The sequence below is a fragment of the Triticum aestivum genome, chromosome 6D (assembly GCF_018294505.1).
Source record: "Triticum aestivum cultivar Chinese Spring chromosome 6D, IWGSC CS RefSeq v2.1, whole genome shotgun sequence".
NCBI classification, from domain to species: domain Eukaryota; kingdom Viridiplantae; phylum Streptophyta; class Magnoliopsida; order Poales; family Poaceae; genus Triticum; species Triticum aestivum.
The window spans coordinates 380704375-380710207 of record NC_057811.1 but is presented as its reverse complement, the minus strand read 5'-3'; positions in this window follow the sequence as shown (position 1 = coordinate 380710207).

Below are 5833 nucleotides of genomic sequence, written 5' to 3'. Positions count from 1 at the left end.
GGGGAGGTGGCAGGAGATTCGAGGCCAACTCCGGTTGCCGAGGAAAATTGGAAGGGTAGTCGGCACTCGCCGGAGCGACAGATCAGGGAAAGATGGCAGCTGGCCGGAGGCAAGGAAGACAGCAATGGCGTGGACTAATGAAGGCGCGCTGCATCAATTCGATCTGCGCGGAGGGAACAGAGATCTTGGCAAAGCTCCTGGACGTGGAGGTTGAGCCCGAGGAGGCCATCGGCCCTGCGAAGAAGAAGGCAGCGGTGGCGGAGATCTGCACAAGGAGGGAGGAAGGGAAAGGGAGGGAGAGGGGGGAGGGAGAGGGAGGATGGGATGGAGACAGGGCTGCGGCGCGTGGGGAGCTAGCAGCGGCAGCGCCCGGTCCAGGGTAGTCGGAGCTCGCCAGAGGTGAGAGAGAAAGGCTGTGAGGTAGGGGAGAGAGGTGGGCGATTTTTTCCTTTTCTTTTTTATTTCTATGTTTTGTTCGGGTCCACATGTAAGTGACATGTGAAGCCAGGGGCAAAATGTCCAGTAAACGCCCCGTAAACGGTCAAACCCCTTTGACCAAACGGAAACGGAGCAGAAGGATATTTCTGTAAGTGCACCTAACGGCGGAGGGGCATTTTTGAGTAGGCATTCGAATTAGGGGCAAATGTGAGTAGTGGGTTCGAGTTAGGGACACAGATGTAAAAGACCCATTACGTTATGCCCTAACCCTAATGATATCGGTCCCACCGAGTTGACATGTCAGTCCCACCGAAATGCCTAACGGTCACATTATGAACCAAATCGGTCTGACCGAGTTCTTTGAATCGGTCCCGCCGAGTTTGATGATTTGTGTGTAACGGTTAGATTTTGTGTGGAGGCTATATATACCCCTCCACCCACTCTTCATTCATGGAGAGAGCCATCAGAACATGCCTACACTTCCAACACATATTTCTGAGAGAGAACCACCTACACTTGTGTTGAGGTCAAGATATTCCATTCCAACCACATAAATCTTGATCTCTAGCCTTCCCAAGTTGCTTTCCACTCAAATCTTCTTTCCACCAAATCCAATCCTATGAGAGAGAGAGTTGAGTGTTGGGGAGACTATCATTTGAAGCACAAGAGCAAGGAGTTCATCATCAACACACCATTTGTTACTTATTGGAGAGTGGTGTCTCCTAGATTGGCTAGGTGTCACTTGGGAGCCTCCGTCAAGATTGTGGAGTTGAACCAAGGAGTTTGTATGGGCAAGGAGATCGCCTACTTCGTGAAGATCTACCCTAGTGAGGCAAGTCCTTCGTGGGCGATGGCCATGGTGGGATAGAGAAGGTTGCTTCTTCGTGGACCCTTCGTGGGTGGAGCCCTCCGTGGACTCATGCAACCGTTACCCTTCATGGGTTGAAGTCTCCATCAACGTGGATGTACGATAGCACCACCTATCGGAACCACAGATAAAAAATCTCCGTGTCAACATTGCGTTTGCTCCCTCAAACTCCTCCCTTTACCTTCATATGCAATTGTTTTACATTCCACTGCTATACTCTTAGAATTGCATGTGTAGGTTGATTGCTTGACTTGTGCTAAGTTGCTAAAATATGCCAAGAACTAAAATTGGGAAAAGGCTAGATTTTTATTTGGTCAAGTAGTCTAATCACCCCCTTCTAGACATACTTTCGATCCTACAAGTGGTATCGGAGCTTTGGTCTCCATTTGCTTTGATTTGCATAGCTTTTGGTGGTCATAGCCTTGGTTTCACAACCTAGGAGAGTATGGCGTCTAGCGAGGGAAATTACCACCGTAGAGGTCCTTACTTTGATGGTACAAATTTTGCTAGTTGGAAGCATAAGATGAAAATGCATATTCTTGGACATAACCCCGCCGTTTGGGCTATCGTGTGTATTGGTTTGCGAGGTGAATTCTTCGATGGGAAAGAACCTAACCGTGAAGCTACCACGGAAGAGTTGAAGATGCTACAATACAATGCTCAAGCTTGTGATATTCTCTTCAACGGATTTTGCCCCGAAGAATTCAACAAAATCAGCCGTCTTGAAAATGCAAAGGAAATTTGGGATACTTTGATTGATATGCACGAAGGTACCGACTCCGTCAAGGAATCCAAATTGGATGTGCTTCAAAGTCAACTTGACAAGTTCAAAATGAAGGATGGTGAAGGTATCGCTGAAATGTACTCTAGGCTTGCTCTCATCACAAATGAGATTGCCGGCTTAGGAAGTGAAGAGATGGCTGACAAATTCATCATCAAGAAGATCCTAAGAGACTTGGATGGAAAATATGATACCGTGTGCACATTGATCCAAATGATGCCCAATTACAAAGATCTCAAGCCAACGGAAGTCATTGGAAGAATTGTTGCTCATGAGATGTCACTCAAGGAAAAGGAAGAGCTTCACAGCAAGTCAAGTGGTGCCTACAAAGCAGCGTGTGATGCTCCCACATCATCAAGTGAGAAACAAACCTTCAATGAAGAATTGAGCTTAATGGTAAAGAACTTCAACAAATTCTACAAAAGTAGAAGCAAAGAAAGAAGTTCCAAGTCAAGGTCCTACAATGACAAAAGATCTTCTAGTCGTGAGCGTAATTGCTACAATTATGGAAGACCCGGACACTACTCCAATGAGTGTACAGCCCCCTACAAAAGAAGAGAAGATTCTCCCAAAATAAGAAGTAGAAGAGAGGAGTCACCATCAAGAGAAAGAAGGAGTAGAGATGATCGTTATGAACGAAGATCCTCTCGGAGAAGCAAAGATTCGTAAAGGAAGGATAAGTCATCAAGGAGCTACACAAAAAGAAGACATCAAGCTCATGTTGGTGAATGGGTATCCGGCTCTGACTCCGACCATCACTCTGACTCCGAATATACTCAAGATGAAGGTGTTGCCGGTCTAGCACTTGTGTTAACCAACTTCTATGACATATTTGACTCACCAAATGAACGAATTGGGAGATGCTTCATGGACAAAGGTCCAAAGGTAACACATCCCAAGTATGTTGATTTCAATAGTGATGAAGATGACTTGCTAGGTGATGATGATTTACTTGTTGACAACTCTAGTGATGAAGACTATGACGAAACGTCAATTAATCATGATAATCAAGATAAAACGAATGATGATTATAAGAAGGAGATTGAGCGTCTAACTAAAGAACTAAACACTCTTAAGTTAGCTCATGAAACTACCTTGGAATATCATCGAGAACTTTTAAAGACTCATGAGAAGCTACGCTTTGAAAAGCTCAACCTTGAGCAAGAGCATGCGTTTTTAAAGGCAATCAATGATGATCTTCGCAAGAAAAGTTCTTCTTACATTGCCAAGCGTTTACTCTTGTCTACTTACATGCCACAAGTTAAATCTAGCAACAAAAACAAGAAAGATGGTTCATCTAGTAGTAACAACAATCATGCTAAATCCAATGTTGTTGCTTCTAGTAGTTCTCTTGATTCCACTAATGATTCTCTTAGCCAAGTTACACTTGAGCAAGAAAATAGCTTATTGAAGGGAATTATAGAGAAAGGTGTTTACAAGAGCCTTGCCGGAAGTAAGCAATTTGAGGAAATTGTACGCAAGCAAGGAAGGCACCAGAAGAATCAAGGTGTTGGTTTTGAACGAAAGTTCAATGCCAATGGAGTTGAGTGGGAAGAAGATCAATACCCCAAGACGAAGTTTGTTCCACAACAAGAGAAGTATGATCCTACTTCTTTCAAAGGGACACAAGCTCAAGATGATCTTCCACCACAAGACCACAAGAAAAAAGGCAAGGACAAGCTTCAAGAGGAAATTGATGCATTTGAAGAAGCACCCAAGGCCTTGGTCAAGTGGGTTCCCAAGACTATGTCAAGTTCTACTTCATCAAGTACAACTACAACTCCAAGGATTCCCATCAAGATGGTGTGGATCCAGAAGAAGAAGAACTAGAGAGTTCTTGAGGGTGACTCCGCCAACATACCTCACTCTTATCATTTTGGCAAGGACAAGTGCTAACAACTTCCATATCTTGCACTAGTTCAAGGAGTCACAAACCCTCTTGTTGGTAAGACAAGGGACAAGGTAACCTAATGCTTTCATGGACATCATCTTGTGTATGCATCACTCTATGTCTATGGATATCCTTGTTTGTTCCTTGTGGGACTAACTCGTGTAGGTATTGAAAGTGCAACTCACTCCAAAGGATTGCTCCGAATGATCTACATCAACATTGAGCATCTACATCTTCAACACCTACATGAAGTCATCATCGACAAAACCCAAGGTTAGTTCATCCCTCTTAGGGGGGATATCACATCTAGGTGGAGCTTTACTCTAATCAATTGAGCTAAAGCAACTCTAAAGATGTGAACACAACAATGCTTTATGTAAAAGTGGTAACCCCACTCGTGCTTAAACGATGAGTATGACCTACGATCAAATGTTATCATTTGACTCCTAAGTCAATATACTCATATATAGATGACCTAGTCATCGCCAAATTGCTTGATAGATGCTAGAGTGTTTGTGCATGCTTTGTCACATATTTCATTTGCCATTTTAATTGTGTGAGCATGTTGGATGCATATTTTACTCATTCAAGGACATCCATTTGTTGCTTTGATTGTTTGGCTCTTTCTCTTTTGCCAAATGGATGGACAAGAATGCCTAAGAACTCCCTCTAGCTATCTATGCTTTCCTCGTCTCAAACTCTATTCATGCTACATCACAAAGTTTGATCAAGTCAGATTCGAACCACTCTGTGTGAGGAGCACTCGGAGTTCCCGATTTGTCATAGACTTAAACCTCCAAAACCTCTTTGTGCATCTCGGTCTGACCGATTCATCCCTTTCGGTCCTACCGAGTCACTAAGTTGATCTAGGGTTTTCAATCTCGGTGCAACCGATTAGAACCTTTCGGTCACACCGAGTTGTAGTAACTGCTTGTAGTTTTGCATCTCGGTGCCACTGAGACGTTCCACTCAGTCACACCGACAGGGTCAGGTTATATATACCGACGGGCCAAATTTTGGAAATTTTTTTGAACCTCCTCGCCCGCGTGTAACCTGCTCTGCCTCCTCGGGTCTCCGGATCGTCCTCTCGTCGCCAGCGACCTCCCGCCGCTAGTCTCCGCCGCTATCAACGACAATCTGCCCCGCCGTTGCCGCCGTAGCAAGTTCGCCGCCGAACTAGGGTACAAACTTAATCTTTGTGCTAATCCTTAACTCTGATTCTTAGCACATTGCTTTGCCATGATTGAAATCATCCTGTCCAGCGAAAATGTCCCGTAGATTAGTTTTGATTTGAAAATTTAGGGTTAGGTCTCCGCCGAATTCATCTCGGACCGACCGAGTTGTAGAAATCGGTCTCACCGATTTGGCTTAGGCCAGAGCAGATGCGTTTTCGGTCTGACCGAAAATTGCAAATCGGTGTGACCGAGTTCGATTCTTTGTGAAACCCTAGCAGTCTCGGTACCACCAAACCGTGACCCGGTCTGACCGAGTTCACTAGTTTAGGTTCCAAAAGCTGCTTCGGTATCACCGATTTTACAAATCGGTAGCTCCAAAATGCTTTCTGTGAAGAACTAAAACTAAGTTTTTAAGTCATCTATTTTGCAAAACTCCTGTACTTTGTGGTGCTCATCTTCTCTACCTCATCTATAATCTATTCATAGGGTCTGCTAACTGCTTGCCTGCAAGATGTCTGACCAAAGTGAAAGCCAGAACAAATCTGAACAGCAGGTGCAGATGAGTGAGGGTTCTGAACCCTCTAGCAGCTATGATGAGGGCAGCAGGAGCACACCAAGCAACCTGCCAAAGGCTGCTACCAGGACAAGGAAGAAGAGGACTTCTGATTCCGAGGATGAAG